Below are 22989 nucleotides of genomic sequence, written 5' to 3' on the forward strand. Positions count from 1 at the left end.
AGCAAAGCCAATGGAATTCCCCATTCTTTCTATCCTAGTTCCCTTCCTATCCTCATTCCTTCCAGCCACTGAGTGATACTTGTTTGAGGGTAATGATCCTGGAGAGAGATGTACAGACGTTCATCTAGAGCCCTGAAACGAGGCCACGTTGTAAATCTGCGGTCTTTGGGAGAATCCACGTGCACACCAGCACTACCTAGAAGCTATCAGCAAAGGCATTTGGTGGGAAGTGGGACTGTATCATGTAAAGAAATCTGTTTATGATATACTACTTTCGCATAGCAATTCCAGGATCAAGAGTTCTGTTATTTGAGAAATTAAATCCTGCGAGGATCATTAAAAGTACAGAAATAGTGATGTCATTACAAAATTAACTGGCTATAAACCCGCAGGGTGACATGTCGGTTCATAAAGGGAATAGCAAAACATAATGCAGGGCACATCTGCTGCTCCGATTCCTGCAGAACCATCAGCCTATTGGTATCTGCAGACCACTTGAAATTGAACATCTGTTAGAAGCACTCAAAAAAGCAGCAGGAGGACCTGTACACCTTGCAAAACACTTTGCTGTCAGTAACATCATAGTTTCAATAGCGTATTCTTACAAAAATTGTTATAAGTCCCCTTCAAGTCCTAGATCTTCCTGGCATTGTTTCTTAAATAGCGACAGCATGAGTAATAGTAAAAATAACATGGACTTTTCAAAAGACTTTCCTAACATTTTTATTACTTTTTATTTATGGTACCACTGCAACATGCAGACTGTATAGAGTCTGCAAACAAAGACGGATATGAGCTCTGTTCCAAGTAGCTTGGAATCAGGGAAAGGAAGATGTATGAAGAGTAAGAGAAAAGGACATGACTTCTGGGCCAAGTGAAGGAGTTGAAGAAAGGTTTGAATCCTAGAAAGGGGAAGCTGACTTTGGGACTTTAACAAAAATGCTCAGATGCTTACAAGCAAGACAGCCTGTGGAGACTGACCTGCCTCTTGTGAAGACCAGCAATAAGATACTGCAGTGCATTCACAAAACCTGTGTGCATGGTCAACAGTCGATTAAGTATCGTAATTTAACTGCATTGTCTTAACTCCTACCCAGTCAGGATTACAGTGTGTTTCTCCAAGCTGCATGGTCCAGCAGACTCCAACTAATTTGCAATTTTCTTCTGTTTAATGAAAGCAGAAATATATTTAAACCACAGAGAGAAAGATTTCACTATTGATTAGCAGTGGTTGGTGTTGCAAAGTGACCTGACAGACATTTGGAATGCATCAGCTGCCTCATGGCGCAGCAGCCAAATATCTTGAAGCACAGTTTGCTCTCTTTCACTTTTATTACTTGCAGAAGAAGCAAACTCTGCCAGGGTGTTATTGGAAGGGATGTTTGCCATTTTAATATATAATTACTCACACAAACTTGATGAAAACATGTTGTAATAGCTTTGATTTTTAAATAGATAATGGTATTTACTTGTAGTAAGAATGAGGATCATTGTAAATTTTTTGAGAAAGTGAATTAAAGAGTATAGCACAAGTCACAGAAAATGCCCAGTTTTATTCTGTGAGTACCAAAGTATTGTTTCAGATATATTCCCCATTTCAGTTTTTTTAATAACCAAAGAAATTTTTACCTTGGTGTCCTAGATGAAGCTGGAACCTTCCATAGCCAAAGCAAAGCCTAATTGAGGCAATCCAATACTAGTGCAAGGATGTGGAGAGTCACTGACGTGGGCAATTCAAATGGGGTTTCTGCCAAACCTTTGTCATTGTTCTGAAGCACTCTGCGTGAGTGCCAGGGGTTTCTAATAGTGCTGAGAGTTTTATACAATGGACAGCCCGGAATTTAAAAGCCTAATGAAGTGTGCAAAGGAAGAGCATTAATACTAAACCCAGAGTGAGATATGTGCCTTATTTTTCTCCTGAGATGTTGATTCATAATCTGTTTTTTAATCGGTTCTGTGCCCATGGAACTTCTTTGCCTGCCCAGAAGACTCCACAATGATAGTTCCAAAAAGAAATCAACAAAGTGATAAGGAATATGTTTGGTAAACTTTGTTTCTTTTCAAGGGGAAAAAAAAAGTCAAAGTGTTTCAGAGGATGTTAATAAAATTGTTAAAGCCGCTCTCCTACAGCTTGCAAGGACACTCTGGAGCTGGTGCCCCTCCTTTGTCATCAGAGGTACTGAGCACATTTTGGGTCTAGCAGATTTCTTCTTTTTGGAGGAAAAGAGTAATTTTTGGGTCAGATCTGTTGTTTGAAGCTGGCACAGTGGAGCTATATCACAGAAGAAATCCAATGCCCGAAGTCCTTTTCTGTACCTGAGCTTCAAGTCACAGTCCATCTGCTGATCACTCAGGAACTCTCTCTTTAATATTTTTCTTTACTTTCTTGTCTCTGCAACTTGTCTGTTTGTGTCTGGTTTTATTTAATTGATTTACGTGGTGTTTGTGTGCTTCTGTGCTTTTAATTCCATACATTTAATTACAGAAAATGTTTCTGCTCTCTCCTTCCTTGCTGGAGGAATTGCTTTGTATTTATCGTCAAAGTGGAAGGGTGGCATCTTCAGTGAGATATTGTGTTTGCAGTGAGAGGGATTCAGAAGTGTTTTTTTACAGGGTTAGGCTGGTTCTTGACAGCTAAGAAAAGGGGGAGCACAGTTTGTGACAGGGCTTATGCCTGGATGATGACACAGGAGCTGGCTCCTGAGATATGGTGTGAAACAACTTGTGAAAACATGGGAGCCAGTGAACAAATTCAATTTCTATGTTTCTCTGAGATGGGGTGCTCTTCACTTGTGTCTGTTGAGCACTGGTCATCCCACAAGGGAAATGAAGTAGGTGTTGGAGCCATGCTGCTGAGTCACATCACCTTTGAACTTCCAGTCAGAAGGTTGATGGTAAGCGTGTGTGACGATTTGCAAAAAATGCTGATCCTTTTCAATTGGCTATTGGTCCGGAAAGTTGGGAACCATTGACCTAACTTATGTCTTTAAGGTCAGGGAGATGGTTTTCCAATGATTTGTGCCCAGGATCAGACATCAGTCTGCTAGGAGTAGCATGAAGAAAGGTTTCTGTCAAAATGAAGTATCACTTCTTCTTAGGATGGACTACTTTCTGCTTATTTTTTCCCCAGAATGCTTATTGTGCCTGACCTGGTTTCAGAATATCTTGTATTTTACAAGACACAACAATACTTTGGGTCAAAATGATATACTAGAATAGATGTCACAGGGTGAAAGTGGCTCCAATGAGTTTCAGATCCAACAAGGAGCGGGCAAATTTCTTGGTGAGCATGTTAATCGCTTTAAACAAAATTGCTCCCCACGTCGTTGGGAATCACCTCTGTAGCCATATATGCCTGTGCAGGAAGTGAATAAAATCCTGCTGCCTTGCTGTGTGGATCTCTGCATGAACATCACTGGCAGGGTTGGGTCTGTCCCTCTCAATGTGGGTTTTTGCAGAATGACCTTGGTCTGGGTGCCTGTACCAGTGGTTTTTTGTTCAGGAGGTGCATTGTTCAATTATTTTAGAAAATGTTAGTCTCAGTCAGCCCATGTTGTTTCTTTCCTAGTGAAAGGTTATTATTTTCTCTGCAGTGTTTGTATTGCAGCAGAAGGTCTGGGACGATTGGGAGAAAAGGTTGTAGGAGGGCAGCCAGGGCTGCTAGAAGGATTGCTGGTGTTTCTGAGGGACAGAGGGAACAGCCCTCACCCGTGGCAGACATTTGTTACAGATTCCCTCTAAGATCAGGAAATGAGTACAGTCATCGCTTTGTAATTAACTGTGAGGGGAAAATCTCAGGAGATGGCTAAAACAGATTTGTCCACTTAGAGAAGGAACGCCGTGACTTAACAGGTGTATGGTGCCTGCACTGCACTACTTAGGAGTTCTTCAGGCTTGGCTGCAAACAAAATATTATCCGACTATAATAACATTGTGAACCCAAAGACCTTAACTGGTTTCATTATCAAGCGAGTGCCTGAGGGGAAATACACAGATGGAAAGGCATTCCTTTCCTTTGGTATAATGCTCTTGTGCCAGAGAATTTATGGCTAGGACGTGGCTGGCCCTTGCATGGGCGACTGGTGGGGGAACACATGAAGTCATTCTGGTTGGGTTTTTTTTCTGGGTTTTTTTTTTGGTTGTCATCTTGTAGCCTGTTAAAGAGGTGAGTTTTCATTTCCAAGCCTGAGCTTGGGGACAGCACGCTGCAAACTACAAGGTGGGGTTTATGCCATCCCAAGTTCTCTCCCTGGGAAACAGGGAGGGAACAGCCCTCTCTGGAAAACACGCAGTACCCTGACAGGTGGATTCAGGCTACTGTAGGTCAGAGTGATGCTCAGCTGGTGTTATCATCTTAGAATTTAATTTATTGTAGGATGTGCTGGAGGGCTGATCAGAAGTGGACCCCTAAAAGTGAGAGGGGTTTAAGGGAGGTTGTTTTGTTTTTGTTTGGGTGGTTTTGGGTGGTGGGTATTTTTTGGTTTGGTTTGGGTATTTTTGTTTTTTGGGTTTTTTTTCCCTTTTCTGGTGCAGACAGATCTTTGAAAGATCAGTCCTTTGTTGTGTACTTCCAACCTGTGCTCTACTGCCTGGAGATAGCATCTACAAGGCAGAGCCCTATAGCTCAGGCAATCTGAAAGGCTACACATGAGGGGGTAAAAAAAGAGAAAGAAGGAGATATTAACTAATCATTTAGCTAGCTGAGGTGTCTATACTCTTTTCCAGTTCATGAGTTACCCTGTGGTTTCTCAATTATAGATGTCAGAAGAAAGGTATGAAAGTTACGTTTTTTAAATCTGTGACCAGAGAGGCTGCTGCTCCCTGGAGAGGAGTCTGGTCTGTTCATTTTAGAAAACCTGAAGATGAAGATGCAGAGCACATTAGTTGGTTGTCTAAAATACTGTTATGTTTTTCAGAACTAAACAAATACAAAAAGGTAGAAATTGCATGCAGGATCCATGTTGTATTTGTGAGTGTGTCTGTGCATGCACATATAGACTTATTTGAGAACCCCAAAGGTATTGAAGGAAAAACTAAATAAGTAATGAAGTTGTGGTTCAATTGTAAATGTTAATGTTTCTGTGAGAGACTGAATAATTTCTTTTATTATTCAAATTGGCTTGTTTTTTCCTTGTTTATTTACCAGTTTGCCCTCTTTTTGAACATGATATATGATTTCATGGTTAAGAGTTCACAAATCTTAAAATGTTGCCTTCTTGTCAGTGAACTGATCATACTGCAAAGGTCTTTTTAGAATTTTATACAGATCAAATAGCTCTGTTTGTTAAAAAAGGTCAAAAAAAAGGTCACCAGAGTCTTTCATTGTTGGTAAAACTGCTTGCTTTTTTCTTAGTCTGGGTCATAACGATAGCTGAACAGAACTGCTTCCACTGCATTTATTGATTAAAAACAAACAACCACCCCCTTTCCCCAGCCTTCCTTCTTCTTCTAACAGACATCTGGCATGGAAAATGTAAGCTAGGTATTTTTATCAGGGCAGTAAGCACCCAGAGTCTGCTATGATGGCTACTGCAGGGAAGCATAAGAATAAGGAGCTTCAGCAGCTCTCTTACAGCCACTTCTTCATTTGAAGAAGATGTTTTGCACAGGTGTTAAAATGCAATGCCAAAGTACATCTCGATATTAGCATACTGTACATTGAAGCCTGTAATTAACAGCACCCACCTGTATGCTGGCATTTTTCTGACTCTTTCCATCCTTTGAGATGTGTGTATCTGAGGATCTAATCCATCTAAGCTTCTGGACACTCTGAACTACAAATGAAGTCAGAGAGCTGCAGGCACACAGCTCCTGGCAGGATTATGCACCCAGTGAGCTATTGCTCTCATTATGTTGCACTGCAATATATCATCAGTGTGAAACATCATCCTAATGATGCATTAGTGTAATACATCATCAGGGGAGTCCCACCAGTAATGTATTACTCCAAGTATGGTGCTACTCGGTAAGAAAATCATCTCACAGTCCTTGTGTTGTTTCAGAACAGCATGAACGGAGGGCAAAATATGTTGCTTAAGATGGATGCAGCTTCCCAGTTTCATAACTATGTTAATGGTGGGGGTACCTTCTGTGTGCTCTGAGTTTGTGATTGTGTTTTCAAAGAGGTGTGTCTGGGTCATCTTTGGCTGCGCTGCTCTTTGGAAGAAGCAGGAATTGATTCTTTAGATGGATGGCTGGAAGGCTTCAATAGGAAGCTGTAAATCTGCTGCCCAAGTGCCTGTTATATAGTTCCTGAGGATGGGAAGAGGCTTTATGTAAACTTGGTGCCAAAATTTGCAATTTTAAGGATTTTTCTAGTGTCACACTGATACGTCTTCCTGTATCAGTTATGTGTTCTAAGATAAATACATTTTAAAAGCACGTCTTGCAAAAATTAAACCCCTCCATTTCATATGTCAACCCACTGATTGTCTTTGGTCTGCAAGATCCTACAGCAAAGCAATCCTTCCTATGGGAGTTGTCTCAAGGGCAAGATTTACTTCAGGGGAAGAGGCAATCGTGTGCTTTTGCTTTATGCTTATGAATCACATTTGTGATGCTGTGGCGTGCTCCATGGGTTTGCAGCAGTCCCAGGGACTGCCAGATGGAGGAACATAGCTGCCAGTGGTCCACCTAATATAACACAGGGACTGCACTACTCCAAATGAAACATCTGCAGCAGGATTGAAGGGAATGTTAGCTACAAAATAGACAGTTCTGGAATGTGCTTTTATACATGGCCAATGTTTTCTAGCATCATTTTTGGATGTATCAAGTTAACAGGTGCAAGACAAGGAAACCTAAATGGATTCTGAACTTTAGTGTGCTTTTGAGGCTGCATTGCATATTTTTGATGCTGAAATGCTGCACACAAGTAGTTTTTTTAAAAAAATCTTCCAAGTCACAGAAAAATTTCATCAAAACCAAGGGGTGGTTCTAGAGTAGGTTGAGCAAAATTTGTTTTCCCTTCACTTCTGATTTTCTTGTATTACCATATAACTAGTCTGAGGAGCATGATTGTGACCTTGAGATTTGTCAATCACCCCTTTAGTTCCTGTCACACTCTCATAAGTTCTTTACCAACTGCTTCTCTCTTCATACCCCAGTCAGTAAGATACTATGACAGCATGACTATTCTTGCAGGAGCACCTACTGAGCCTTCTGTTACTGTAGGAAAATGGAGATTTTTTTTTAATGCTGTACCTTGTTTCATTCATTTGCGATGTTGCTGTCCTGGTCCAAAGTATGCACATATTGGCATAACACAAGGATAACTTCAGTGGTGTCATTCTTTTACTGGTTAAACGTTCTATGGGCTTATTTAGGCAGCAAAAACAGTATTCCAAGCCAAAAGAACTTCAGTTGTAACTTTCTTGAAGCCTTATTTGGGCAAAGTATGAATGTCCTTAAAAGACAGTAACTAGTTTATTTCTTGAAGTGGTCTAGGTTAAGATCATCATCACAAATCACACCATCCTCAATGCCAGGGTCTCCCTCACTGCTGTAAGGAATACAAACCTGTCCTTTTCAAGCTCCTGCTTGAGACTGGTTTCGGATCCCAAGGGTACCAGTTCTCTCTCCAGCAGGATGGTGGGGCTGCCAATGCATCAAAACTCTTTTGTGGTGATGCAGAAGCAGCAGCAAGAATAAACCTTTGTACATCAGGCACTGGCAGAAGAGTTGAAGTCTGGGGACTGTCTTCTCAGGGTCAGCACCATGTATGATAACTGCCTTTGGTTTTAACTAAAAATGAAGATTAGCCTTGTTGGCTACATTAAATAAAGAAAATCCAACAAAAGCAAAAAACTATCCATCGAAAGGCAGGAGTTGAAAGACAGAGATCATTTAATGAGTTGATCTTTATGGTTTTTAAGGTTTTAATATTAAAATTACTTCTTAGTTTCCCTGCTGTTGTTTGAAGGCAGGATTTCTTTTCCAGCCTGACTGAATTCAGCCCCAACAGTAAAAAGTTTTCATCAACAAAAACTAAAAATATGATAAAATTAATTTTCTGATTTGGCTGCTGCTTAAGGTTTGTTTTTTACCTTCGAACTACTAGCTCATGTCTTGGAGCCTTCTTGTTAGAGAAACACTACCCTTCTCTGTGTATACAGAGAGTGTAATGAATCAAGATTTGCTGTAAATAATGTTTGCAGAGTGAAGTGTTTCTGCCAAATTCCCTCAGCTTATTGCATAGTCATATATGGCAGGTTATTGTGTTAATAGATTATTAAACTCTGCATGTGCCCTTTAACCTTCTCTGAACTTTTGTTCTTGTCTTTTAGAAGGAATTATCTAAATCCAAATTAGTGGTGGGCAGTCAATCGGCAGTCAGATGGGGTTTGTGACCTCACCGGTATGTCCTGTTGCATCGGACTGCGCTTTGTTCTTCCATCAGGCTGCACCGTGACTCAGGCATAAACATGACACGTCAGAGATATAACGTGATGTGACACGGCCAACAAAAATATCAGTTAAAGGTTCTGTGGATAGCTTCAATTCGTTCAGTTCATGGGTTATCCCTTGTCCATTCATGTGTCAATAAAGGGTTCAGTAGTTTTCAACTTGCTGGCTCTTAAATGAAATGGAAGACAAAAACAAACAAAAAAAAAAAACACAACAAAAAAACCCCAAAAAACCCCCAAAACCCAAAAAAAAGCACCAAAGCAAAGAAAGGATAGCAAAGACTCTCATCCTTCTGCTGGCTTCCCCTGCTTTCAGTGCCCAGGCTTTGCACTGTGGTTCCAGCTGGTGATATTTGGAACCTGTAAGTTAATTAGAAGGAGAAATTTCTGCAGCTAGCAATGTAGATATTCTGGGGAAAAAAAAACATTGCCCCGGGGGAGGAATGATATTTGAGCAGATTTATGGTGCTCTGAGTGTGCATATGAATGAGATGATGGCCGTCGATGTGGCTTGCTGCTGTGGGGAACTGTCAGCTTTGCTTGGGTGGAAGGCGATCTGTGGAGGGGAGCAGCGAGAATGATGGGAAAATAATGATAAAAATTAAATTGGTTTTATAATTGGATTAAAGAATTCTTAAAGTATGTAAAAGCAGACTCTCTTTTTCCTCTGAAGGGGAAGGGAATAAGATAAACACCCCACCCAGACAATCATTACAGATTAAGGCTGCTAAATATGGTGGTGGGGAGAAGATCGCCATGCGATGAAGCCTCGTGTCCCCCCTGCATATCGGTGAAAACCACCCAGACCAGAATTTGAAACATTCTGATTTATTCTGCTCTGACAACATGTATTGCTGGCTTTGGTGGATTTGGAAAGGTCGTGGTGGTACAGGGCAGTGAGAGGAAGGGGTTTGCTGAGGAGCACAGCCAGGCCAAGCTGAGGGATGTGTCCCAGCCTAGACCACATTTAGCAATAAGTCTGAAATGCTCTGCTGGAGCATTGCTGAGGTGAGGGTGCTGTGTGTGACTGACCCCATGTGAGGGCTGGAGTACGCTGGTGGCCGTGGAGGGGCGATGGATGGGTAGGGCAGGTTCATTAATTACTTTTCTTTGACAGAAGAATTGCGTTTTCCGTGTAGACGCTGAGAGAATGTTAAGTGGGTCGGCCAGCAGTTTTAAGAATTGCTTTTGAATCACTCCTTTCACTTTTATCTTTCTCAGCTTGAATAAATCTCTAGAGGTTGCTAATTACAGCATGTTTTCTGTAGCACTGGAGTGGCACACAGCACATTTTTAACCTCGCCTTCCACAGAGGTTTGGCTTCCCTTGGCGTGCATGTGGAGGAACAGTTGTGTGTTGCTAAACTCTGTCATTCAGAGGCCCTTCTGTTTTTAAATATTTCTCAGTGCAGCCTGCTGTCATTTACAGTGAGCCTGTATTGAGATCATTAAACGGAAAGTTTAAGATTAATTCCCTTTCAGGGCAACAGGAGGAGGATAAATAACCAGTCCTGCTCAGTGTTCATTCTTAATGACTCCAGCACAGTGTGAAAGCGTAAACAGTTTTGACAAAAGGTGTAATTGATTGTTTGGGTTTGACTGATCACTCAAAAATGTAGCGTATCCTCATTCAGAAGGTGCTCTGCAAGGTAATGAATGTGATACTGTTAGAAGACAGGGTCTTGTGCTAAGCAAGGGCTCAGTTTCGTGCTGAGGCTCTGCTCGTGGCCAGGCTGGTGGCTGCTGGGAGTGCTGCTGCTGCTCCAGCCTCCTGCACCATGGTGGCTGCAGCCTCCTTTTCTCGGATGTCCCTCTCATCCTTGGGGAGTCAGTTCAGAAAACCAAACTGCTACCACATGTGAGGAAGGTTAAAAGTGAAACATTTTCTGCCAGTTCAGATCCCTAAATTGCCGTATCAGTGGCACAGGTCAGAGGAACACTGAGGCTGGCATGAAGGGGTTGGGGTCTCGCAGCTGTGAGCTCAGGGAGGAGGAAGATGGGACATGTTGTTCAGTAGTAAATGGCCAGTAGATGTGCAAGTTGGTTTCCAGAGTATGGTGATGGGACATGCTAACAGTGAAGGTAATGGTGGTGAGGTTATCCGTAGGTTTTCTGCATTCTCCAGCTGCCACCTCTAGTTTATTTGGAGTGAAGATGAGAGCTTTAAAGACCACCTACTGTTTGCATCCTCTATGCCCTGTGGGTGTATTCATTCTGTTCACATCATGTCTAGATCTAACCTTGTCTTTTTCTGTCCCCTTTTCCTGTGTTAAGTTTTTCTAAATGCTTCTCTTTCATCCCTTAATGTGCTAGTCTTTATGCTGATTTCTGTGCTTCCATGATTTCCCTGTCAGAAGTGTGGGTGATAAGCAGATCAGCAGTATGTTAGAGACGGAATAACTTGTTTTTACATATCTGTGGAAGAGTGTTTCATATCCATGAAAGGGATATGCAGCAATGAAAAGTGAGAAAATATAGGAGGGATGCATGAAGCACCAGTGAATGGAAATGCCTGAGAATGCAAGTATTAAATTCCTGCCATATGAAAACGTTCTGGGTGTATACAACAAACAAAAGACTCGTATAATGCTCATGACCTTAGGATGTCTCTAGGAATGCAGGACTGTTTGAAAAGCTGAAACTGGGCCAGCCCGTTCATATTATGGCTTTGTAATGCCAGTTCTGACTCTCTGGGGCTTAACTAATCCTTTCCTCCCTCATCTCACAAAACCAGAAGTAGAACACCTGCAAGGGACCACAAAGAAAAATTGAACAGTTATCTGAGTAAGTCAATGGTACCTATTAATATTTAGATGATAAACTGAAAAGGATATGTACCCTTTTGCATATCTTTTGGAGCTATCTGAATAATATTTGTATTATTTTTGCCATGTATTTTTTTTCTCAGAAAACTTGTGAAATGACAGGAGAAGCACTATTACTGTGGTGTTTGAGGGTAGTAGGTGATTGGACATGAGTTTGAGCAACATCATGAAAGGTGGCTAGGGTCCTTGTGGTTGAATCAGGTGTGAAAAGCCCACTGGGTGACCAAAACCTGACTCTGTGTGTGGCTAGATGATAGTTCTTCTGCATCTCTGGATTCTTCCTGCCTGGGGAGTGCTGATGTCACTGCTTTGGAAGGCAAAATAAATTGCAAGGTTTTCATCAAAATGATTGCTCAACGCTACAAATAAATTTTCTGGAAAAGCAAGCTGAGGGTAGAAAGTGCTCTGAGCTTCCTCACCAGTCAGTGCACGCACATACATAGTTCTTGTCTTCATTATAGATACGGATGGAATTCTATGGCTGGAGAGTATGTTTATGCCTTAGGCAGAGGATTGCTGAATAGCTGGGGAAGAAAGCTTTCCTGCTTATCAGAGGGACACCGTCAATGCCCTGCTTGCTGTTTGTAGCATCAGCACTTATGCCTGGTTAGCTGCTTCGCATCTTAGTGCACGTTGCTTTGTACTTCCCAGTGCTGCTGCCTCCTCCTCTTTATTCCTTCTTTCTTTCAGGCTCTGGGCCATGGAGTGTAGCTGGATAATAAGGCTGATATTAGAGGAGAAGGGGTGAGAAGTACAGTTCATCTATTTGTGTTTCCTTTTCCTTCATTCTGAGTTCATCCACTCAAGTTTTTATTGCTGTGCACGTCTGGGATTCTTTCTACAGATGATGTGAAGTGTTTCCAATTTCTCCTTCTCCTTGACAAATTGAGACCTGGACTTGAGTCTCAGGCCTTTTTTTTTCTTTTGTCCATTCTGTTGGCTGTATGTTGTGTTTTCTTTTTTGTTTCCTTTTTTCAGAATATGGCAAAGTACCCAGAGGACTTGCCCTTTTGTTTGCCCTTTTCTGAGTAATTTTCAGCTTGTCAACCTCCTTTTGGAGAAAGTGGATGCCAGAAGTTTTGTTGTGCCATAAATGCTTCATTAGCATCATTTACAGTTGCTAATACCGACTTCCTTCTCCAGTTTCCTTATGCAAAAGATAGTTTTCTCTGGGATTGGTTTGTGTGGTAATTGTGTATTTAACTGGTCAGCCACGGTGATGATAAATGCCTTTAAGCTTTTCAAGTGCATCCTGTGCCATTTGTGGGCAAACTATGGTTTTTTTTGTACAAATGTAAACTTGAAATGAGATAATACTGGAAGGCTGGTTATTTGAAGCTGAGTCTCCCCTATCCATTACTATGCTTCACTCTCTGGAACTGATCTGGTCTGATGTTCTCTTACATAGAGAACCTAGGTTTTCTTCCAAAAACCTTTGTCAGGGATATTGTTACTATTACTCACTTTATCCCCCAGTTACTGACAGAATTTGGACAACATTGGATTGAGACCAAATCCATGTAAAATTGCCATAGAAATATCAGTAATTGCTGATAGCTTCCCATCTACAATCACTTTTTAGGACACATCAGACAGCTTTTTAATCTATTTTCTTCTCTATTGATTATGTCCACTGATAATTTTTAATTGGAATGTCATGTAAAACTAATTCAAATGCTTGACAGTAGTTTTAAGGGTATTATTTCCCTGTCAGTATTTCCAACCATATTTTTGATGATACCAAGCTTATGCAACAAGACTTCTTTTCCATAATACTTTGTTGATTTTCATTAGTTGTGCCACCAACCCTTAATTCTTTACTGATTGCATTTATAACAGCTTTTATGTTATTATGCCTGAAGTCAATACCAGGTTAGCTGATTTGTAAATACCTAGCTCGTCTTGATTGCCCTCTTAAAATACTGGCAGAAAATCAGCTTTTTCAGCTGGCTGCAACATCTCTCCCCTAGCCTGGGAGACATGACGGGATCATGGACAAATGCCAACCATGTCCTACTGCAGTCCCTGTGAATGAAGTTTTAGTATGAGTTCATGTACAACCCACAGGATGGCTACAAGAAATATATGTCAGCAGTAACCTATGGAAAGGAAAATGATCATATAAAAATAAACAAAATTATTTTACTCTGTCTCTACTATCAGTATGTCTGTGGGGTGGTGGTATCAATGCACGTGATAATAGTGATCAAACGTTCATGAGTGGCTTAGTGCTGTCAGTCTCATAAACCTGCTGGCATCTCAAACAATGCATGTGAAGCACTAAAAGATATAAGATTTAAGATAAAGCAGGCAAATGTTGGGTAGCCTTGCCCACTGGCTGCTCAGTCACTAGGGTGCTCTTTGCTCTGAGCAGCAGATAGCAAAAATGGTATGTACAAGGGGATACGGTAATGAGCATGCTTGCACGTGGATAAGCACAGAGTGATTTCCATGATGGAAGACGAAAGATCTGGGAATAGTGATGAGAAAAATCTGTGGGCTTTGATGCCAGTACATTTCTGTATTTGGCTTGAGGAAAACCAATGCAGAATTTGACACATTCTTTTAAGTTGATTGGAAATTTGTCTTCCTCCTTATTTTGAGAGCAGTTCTGAACTGGCCCATAATTGTCAAAGTGAAAAAAGGAAATCCTGTCTTCTCTGCTATTATGGCTTAAAGCACTTTTTCAATTAAATTATCATTAGGGTTACATCATGAAAGGTATCAACATAATCCGTTTAAGTATATCTTATAAGGCTCTTTACCACCAAGAAAAATCTCCTGTCTTTCAGGTACCAAACTTACAGGAATTAATCAATCATGGACTCCAGGGGAAAATTCAGCCTTGATGTAACTCAGTAGTAGGCATTCATTTATTTCATGCCTCGGCGTGTATCTTTGTCTGTGCAAGGATTTTATATTTGTATTATCACAGGATTTTTTGTGCAGCTCTTGCATGAGGTTATTACAGTGAGCACAATAACCACTCTGTACACCAGCGTTCCCTGCTATTTTGGTTTCTATTTGATGTCGTGTTTTCACTTTACCTGGGGAGTATTTTTGCCTGGAGGAAATGGCTGAGAAAAGAGGCGTATTTGAAAAGCTAGGAATCAAAGAAGTGATAAAAAATATTTCCGAGCACAGTGAATAATTAGGAATTAACTCACTGAGTCATGGCTGGAGAGTATTTATTGCATGTAATTGAAAATTTTCTCTGAGATAATACTAAATTTTTTGAGACCTTTGCAGGACAATCAATCCTACCATATCTTGTCTGGTTGCCTGAAATACATATGTTCTTATTTTCAGAAAACTTCAGTGTGGTGAGGCATATAATTGTGTCCATATCACAGCTGGGTAACTGAGGCGTGGAGAAGCTTATATTTTAAAAACATTGCCATTCAAGTTGTGTTTGGAAGTCATTCCTGCTTGTGTGGGATTTCTCACCAGAGAAGAAGCTGGGAGCTTCATGAGGGTCTGCCAACAATTCTGAGATTTAAAGCCTTGTGAAGGAATAACTTTCTCCTTTTTTTGCCCCCCTCTTTTTGCTTTCTTTTTCTCTTCTTGCTCCACCCCCCAGGTGATAATTGTTCCACCTGCCAGGTGATAACCTAGTGCTCCTGTGTGGGAGGAGACACTGCCAAGCACTGTCCCATGACACAGGACAGTTCTCCAGCAGCTGGCACAGAATTGCCCTGTGAGATTGAGGTGGGATGTCTTGCCATTTTCGTTCTGTGCTGTTCCAGACATCATAAACATCATGTCTAATTTGCAATGATTTGAATTTGTGAATAGAAAGCAGTTTCAGAGTAATGCTATTTATGTATTTGTTCCTGCACAAGTTATCCATCACAAGTGAAAAGATTTTTGATAGACCTTATCTTTATGTAGAGTGCAAGTACAGTATGTTTTGGTACTTCCTGTATAATTTTTCAGAGAGGCAAACTGCAAATGAAAGCCAAAACAAATGAAAACCTCTATGATTTCCTGATGTGAAACAACATTTCCAATTTTAGAGGACAAATGTTTAATCAGTCTGCATCATGCAAACATGGAAGAGGAAAGCTAGCTTTTTTATCTTAGAAAAGATGTAGTACTGGTTGTGACCTAGACATAGGAAAAGGCTACCCATCCTACAGAAATAAAAACACAAAACAAAACAAACAAAAACCTAAAAACCAACAGATTTTCAGTTGCTGGAGCACCATACCTCTGCATTGTGTTGGAGCAGAGTTTGCTTTAAAACAAGAGGTATTTTGAGTAAATGTTTAAAACCACTAATTTGTAACTGTAAAGATTATCAGTTTAAACATCTGCCAAGTGATGGCATGTAGACTGACTTTTAGAAGTAGGAGATTTTCTTTAATGTTATCAAGAATCTGTATCCCCCATGAGTTTCAAGTTGCTGTTATGGCATGATCCATGTTTGGAACAAACTGCAGCTCCCTATTTCACCATTTGTATGATTTCTTGGCATCTCCCTTCACCGCCCCAAACTTCGTAGTGTTTTCTGTCCAGCCATCCAGGTCTTCTCAACGGTGTCTCTTGAAGTTGTATTTTAACCATTCTTTATATGAATGGTGCCAAACCCTTGTGGTTTGCATATTTACCTGGGGAATTAAAAGGCAAGGGTGTTTGTGTGAGCAGCAGTGTGTCGGTGCCAGTGAGCATCCTCAGTGCTGCACGCGTGGAACTCTGCCATGACTCCCATCAAAGCTGCTGATGGAGACGAGCAGGATGCCGTCAGCGGTCGGCACGCTCCTTGTTCAAAATTCAGCTGTGTATTTATCTCTCAGAAACACTCAGGTCTTTTGTGAAACCGTGTAAGCTTAATTTCGAGCCTATAGCTGATCGTTTTCTCTGTTTGATGTGAGCTAGTCTCTTGAGGTGGCTGGCGTCCTGGAGTGAAGAGATGGAAGTGAGAGATCGGCTAAATCTGCTGTTGCTTAGCGTCTCTGCCTTTGATACTGTCTCCAGAGACTGCACTGATCTCTTCTTTTCAGTCAAGAGTCTACATCCTCGCTGGGGTTTTGATGGGAGATTCCTTTAAGGCATTTTGTACTGACAAGGTTATTTTTTCCATGCACATACAGTAGAATTTCACAGAAACCTTCAAAGAAAGGGATTTTTTTTCTGCTTTTGAACTGAGTTCACAGTTGCTTAGGTTCTTTGTAAAATTACCAAAAAATAAATTATAGGAGCAGCTTAATTAACAGTAAGTTAAGATGAAAGATGCCTGTTGTTTTTCTTACAGTTACACCATTTTTTTCATAGATATCTATGGATGTTGGAAAGTGGCAGCTAGCAGAGTTGCCTGGGTTTTTTTGCTGAACACAACGCCTAGCGAGCACTGGCAATAGGCATTTGATTTCTACATTAAAAGAAGAACATGTGTGTTGCTATCCTTGCAGACTTCTGCCTTTGCCTATAGGCGAGGTCATAGTTGTTGCCATAAAGGCTTTTTTTTTAACACAACTGTTTTAGAATTGTACTTCTTGCAAGCCTGGGAAAATGCTGTTTTGAGGGATTTTTCCTCCTTTTTTCAAGAAAGGTTTTCTTTCTTAAAATAAAAGAGAGGAGACAAATCGAAGATGTGAGTAGTCTTTATTGACTGCTTTTTAGCCAGTATCCTAACAAGAAAGGCTTGCAGCATCTTGGTCATATGTATGTAATTTTGCTTGTCTTTTAAAGAAAATCTCAGTGTTTTCACCCGAAGTGAAACTGGTTCATGGTTTCACTGAAAAATTATTCTGCGATTTGGTTTGAAACCCAGTGGAGGTGACTGCTCTGAAGAACAACTTTTGTGATTTTCCCTTGTAAAATATTCTATCAGAGATTTTGACAACAAAAATATACTGAAGAGATTAATCTTTTTTGTGCTGAATTTCCTTAATTTTAGAGTTGTTCTCCATACTGTGCCTGCATGTACCACGTGGCCAATCAGTGCTGCTGATTCAGCTGTAGGAGAGGTGCATAATCCAGCATTATGTTTGCTCTGTGTTGATGAATTGCATTTCAGGGTCTGCAGCTATGGATACCTGCATGACAGAGCCAGATCTACCCACAACAAAGCCAGGTCTTTTGACTTTTCCACAGGGAAATGCTGAGAAGTTTGAGTGGGAACAGCTAGAAGAATAGGCTGCAGCAATACAGCCCTCTGTCCTTCTTACAGGAATTATCTCTGAAGTATGGTGCACTGATTTCCATTTGCTGTAGTTATTAAATATTCAAAACAGGGGATTAGGGATATCATGGAAGTGCAGACATATCCCTCTAATGATAGTATGACTGTCAGGAGCATACTAGTATGTGTCAGAGAGAAATTGCAATCCAGGCTATTTAGATCCGTGATAAGATCTTATTCTAGTGCCATTATAAAGTCTTGTGTTAATTGAGCAAATCTCTTTTGAAGTTGTTTCATTTCCCTCATTACGTGTCAGAGCAAATAATGGCTATTCTAATGTGCTAATTAAATTTATTTATTGATCTACCTTTTATTTAGAGAAGACAATCCAAGCAAGATGCTGCAGTATGTATTGTAGAGGCATGTGGCAAAGCATGCCCACGATTTGGTACATCCCTGGCCATGGAGAAGTTGCTATGCCTGGGGTTTCATTTCAGAATAGCTCAGAGTAGTAATGCAGACGAGTACATTAATCTCCTTAACTATTCAAAAATGAAAGACCGGGTACAATAACTTATTATTTATTGCTCTTCCAACATGTCTGTTTCATAAGATTCACCATTAAAATTAAAATATAGGCGCTGTAACGGCTGGTTTAAGAGAGTCTATGGCTTTGCTGTTCAGTGCTGGAACATTTGTCACTGTCATTTCCAGCAGGTTTCCTGCCACGCTGGTGTCCTCTGCCAATGGGGTGGCAGGGGGTTTGCACCAAAACGATGCCAGTGGTTACTTAGAAGGACCCAAGAGGTCGGGTTTGGCAGGCAGGGAAGCTGTGGTGTTGGTGAGCCTCTGACAGCTGGAAGAGGCAGCAGACACAGGTCATTCTTGCTGTACAGTAGCTCCACTGAAAAAAAGGGAGCCGTTGTTTTGGTGCATAAATACAGTCCTGCATTCCATCCCCCCATCCCCCTTCTTTTTTTTGTTTGTTTGTTTGTTTTTGTTGGTCTGTTTTTTTTTCCCCAGAAAACAACTGCCATTTATTTTTGGGATCTTGCAGGGGGGATGCATGAAGCCACTGCATTGTGCAGCCGTGAAACCAGAATTAGGTGTGCAGGCATTTTAATAGCTACTCATGCCTCCAGAATGATTTTGTGTGTAATAAACTTTTACTAGGAGGAGGACAATAACTATTCATTGCATGGCATAACTTCATTTTCATGTGTATTACAGATTTAGCCCTAATCTTTCATTACATACTTAAACAAAATTATCCTTAAGATTCTTGGAAACAAATCAAGAAACTAAAGGTAGACCCTGTAGTAGAAGTCTCTGCCCATGCTATGCTGTAATGCAACTCTCCTGACTATTGATTGATTTATTTCACTGCACATGAATGTGCCAAATCCTATCAAGCCATGCTGCCTGAATCACCATATGAACACACAGCCCCTGCTTTTAGAGTTCAACATTTAATCAGAGGAGATGGAGAAATAGGAAGAGCCAAGTTAACAGGGAAGGGAAGCATGGGGATTAGATTTCCCTGCCAAGGGTAGAATGGGGAATTTGTGGCAGAGCTGGAAACTAAACCTGGGTGTTCCAAGCTCTGCTCTGAGGCTGCCAACCCCATGGAGGATGTGGCATCTCCTGTATCTCAGGTGGGACAGAACCCCGTGAGGGCTCCAATCAGATTCTCTGCTGGAAGCAGGGCCAGCTCCAAGATTAGCCCAGCCCACTCCCAGCTTTTTCCAGTCTGGATCTAATGGGGGGGGAGGTTTGCATGGCCTCTGTCCGGAGACCTGCCTGGCTTCTTGTGCCAAGTATCCTCTCGTGTTCAGCCAGAGGCATCTCTTCTTGCCACCTTCCCCTCCTCTCATCTCACAAAGAAAGGATGATAAAACATACCAGTTATTTCATAGGCTAACAGTGGATGGCCAAAATCAGACCTGTGGTCTGGGGGCCAAAAATACCTTCACCAGGTATTTGGAAAACAGAACACAACAGTGGATTTCAAAGAGGGATGGCTCTTCCAAATTTCTTTTTTGAGTTAACAGTTGCAGTACGAATGCCTCTGCCAGGCCATTGTTTTCTTATGTTTCCTCTGAAGTACCATTTCTTTACCAAATTTACAAAAACTTGGCCAGTGTTGAGTAGCAGGGTATTCAGCTGTTGATTCTTATGTTATGCTGGCATTGAGTAGGTATTCATGTAACTGATGTTTATATATAGATCTCTCTATCACTCTGCCTCTTGAGCTGCCCTTTTATTTGAAATGGCTTTGAAATTCAATTTATATTTAATTACAATGCATGTATAAATCCAGGATTAAGGGTGAAGTGTTTCATTGTTGTCTTGGCCTTTTTTTAAAATTCATTTAATGGGATTTGTGGGTAGTCAGCTCTGTTCAGGATTTTGTCTCTGAGGTTTCCTTCTTTTGGTATAATAACAACTTGTCTATCAGATAAAGAGCTTTAAAAATATTTTTTTTTTAGCTGTATGTTGAAGGTATGTGCCCAGAGGGGTCAGGTTATTTGAAGGTTGTGTGTCATTCCTGATTTCCATGCAGGGAAGTTTTTCTCAGCTGGGAGAAAAACTGGCATTTAACCCTCAGACCATGAATCCCGTTGGCATTTGGGCAAGGCTGTGCCCAACAGAGGTGCCATGAGTGGTGCCTCCCCACCAGTCAAACCCTGCCAGGGCTGCATATTGATCATCACTGAGCACAGCAGAATTAAAAAAGCTACCTCACTTAGCCAAGGCAGCAAAGGTAACAATGTGATATGCAGCCTGGTATTTGTTTCACCTGTGAAACTGTTCTCCATTTAAATTTAGCTGTGAATAATCTGGCAAGGATGTTGGAAAAAAAAAAAAAAAAAAAAAAAGACAGCAGCTGACAACCTCTCCATTACCTGAAATCAAATATTTCACCTCTCCATCACACTCTTGCTCTGGGAACAGGAGGTGACGGTGCCTGAGCCTCTCTGCGAGCAGAGCTGCTGGGAGTGCTGCCCTGGCTGACTCAGCCCATGGGATCAATGGTGCTTTCCAAACCCTGATGGGTTTTGGACTGAGGCAGTAAAGCTGTGAGGGTTAGCCAGTGGATAGGGCAAGGTCCTGCATACGTGATAGACCTGACCCAAGGTCTTGTTTCCACATGTATTTGTGTTTCCCTTTGGCCTGAGAAAAGGCAAAATTGGTTCTGGCTCAAGGTGTCTCAGCTGTACAGAAATGGAAGGGATCACAGCTATGGGCTTTTTCTTCCCTCACCCCTTTGCCCCTGACCTGAGCACAAAGACTCTCCTACTCCCTGTCTTTTCCCTCCTTGCTTGTCACTGCTACATTCCCACTAAGATACACTGTGCCCTCCTCCTGCTTCGTTCCCCTGCACCAGAGCCCTCCCAAGTCCCTTTCCAGGCCATTGCATGACTAAGGAAGGCACAGAGGAATACTGCAGGCTCCTCAGTTCCCCAGCATGCTTGGTCCCTGCCTCCTTCTTTGGCATTGCTGGTGGGAGCAGAAGGCACTGCACAGCTGCTCAGCTGCACATGCTGCCTGGATGCAGCATCTCACCAGTGCACCCAGGGTAATTCCCTCCCATCAGGACTGGAGTAAGGAGAGAGGTCTGTGGATGTAAGTTACATCCACACTTTTGCAGTGTTTTGTTTCATTTTCCCCTTCTCACAGTAAAGTTCAATGAAAAATTTGTGATCAAACATCTGTTGTTAAGCACCTGCTTCCTTTGCAAAATAGTAAACAAACAATACATGAATGGGCATGGATGGAACTGGCCAACAAGAAAATAATGCAGTTCAAGCCAGATCTTTCTCAAATGGATGAACAGGAACCTCCTCTAAATCTGGGTCTCCTGCATGTACCACCATTTGTCTCCCCTCTGATTAGGAATGCATTGAATAAATCGGATAGTGCTGTGTTTAATGTGTCTGTTGCCAGCCTGCCATTTGTTGACACAGCGTTGGCATGATGAGCAGCTGCAGGTCAAATTTATTGCCAGGCTCCCCTAAGTCTGCAGCTGCTAAAAATAAACATTTTGCGCAGGTGGAGGCTTTGGCTGGGCTTGTGCTTTGGCTTAACTTGCAAAGTTTGGGATCTTTTCTGAGGTATGCAAATCGCATTAGAAATATTTGGCAAGACAAGTCAGTGCCTGAACATAAAGGAATTCCACTTGAGGATCTGAAGCAGCTCTGATGGGTCTTTTGGCACAGCATCAACTGCCTGAACTTGACAGTGTCTTCCATACCGCTGTGTTTTCCAAGGTTTCAGTCATCCTGATGAGGTGCTGGCTCCCTCTAAGAAAAGTTTGTCGCGGTTGAACTTGGTCACTCTCATTGATTGATTGGTGATCAGTCTGTTGGGATATCTGCCCTGATGTAGGACTGCCTGACTGTTGCAGTGATATCGATACCAGAAGAGCCACTCAACAGCAGATGTTCCACTGAATCGGGAAAATGAGGCAGCTGGAGGCAGAAGTTGGCGGTGGAAGGAGCATTGAGTCCATCTCCAGGGAGCAGAAGGTTCAAGTCAAAATAGCATTACAGATCAGAAGAGAATCCAAGTTTTAGACACCAGGGCTGCAGTCCCTGAAAAATAAGCATTCAGCTTCTTGACCTGGAAAGAAGAAGATGCTTTTGAAAGTTTGCGAATGGAGTTGCCATTAGCCAGCGAGCATTTAAGCAAGATTTAAAGAATAATACTTGTGTGTAATATACCCGTGCAAGAGAATCCATCTATCTTAGGTGGACTAGATCTCATTTGCTTCATCTGGTGAGATGGTCTTTGAGCTTGTGAGGACCAGAAAAAGAAAGATGAAAAATGGTTTCCTTTATCCCCACGGCTCTCCATTGCTGAGCTACAGCCCCTCATCCAGAGACACCTTTGCATATTGCAATCCTGTGTCCCTTGGGAATAGTTCCGGGCCTCTGTGCTTATACTGCGCTTTTGTACATTTCAGAGACCATCAGAGCAGGTTCACACAATTTCAATAAAGCTGTCCTGGGTCAATATCTGAGATAAGCCTCTTGCTTTCAGCGGTGCCAGCCAGTGTAGATAAGGGGTGATTGAAAAATTTCCTGAGATTTCATATGCTTTCAAATAAACAAATAAATAAATGAAATTTAGCATCCTTACAACCCTGGCAATCCAACATGTTCAATTAAAGAAAAAAGAAATCCCATTTTATCTTGTCACTATTAAATGAAATTAAGAAGCCTTTAAAAACCTTTAAAACTGGCTTCTGGATGTGTTGATTTGATTCACATGTATTTATGAAATGGGACCTTCAGTGGGAGATTTATTGGCTGGTTAGGAAAAAGAAAAAAAAGATTGTTATAAGTGCTTATTATTTTATTTCCTTCTGCTATGGCTTTGTTCAGACATCTTTCTTGCCTCGCTACCTGACTGCACACTGAATTTCATTGTTCAGTAATCCAGTCCAGCTGTTCCAGCTGTTAAATATTCAACCAAATAGTGGGTGTTTTTCTTAACAATTCATTTGTATTTAGTTACCTTCTTGCAGTGCAGATTAGCTACTGAATAACCAGGAGTTGGAATAAGAGCTTGTAATTTTAGATGCTTCCATATGTACTTGGCTTAACACATTATTTTTCCTCAAAGATTGCACT

At 41.4% G+C, this 22989-nt stretch overlaps 1 protein-coding gene across 8 annotated transcripts in view; it reads left to right on the plus strand.

The window, feature by feature from the left end:
- The window catches only part of RARB (retinoic acid receptor beta), a 320192-nt gene that overhangs the window by 139057 nt on the left and 158146 nt on the right, over window positions 1-22989 (plus strand). The window lies entirely within an intron of this gene.

The sequence above is a fragment of the Passer domesticus genome, chromosome 1 (assembly GCF_036417665.1).
Source record: "Passer domesticus isolate bPasDom1 chromosome 1, bPasDom1.hap1, whole genome shotgun sequence".
In the NCBI taxonomy this organism is placed as follows: Eukaryota; Metazoa; Chordata; class Aves; order Passeriformes; family Passeridae; genus Passer; species Passer domesticus.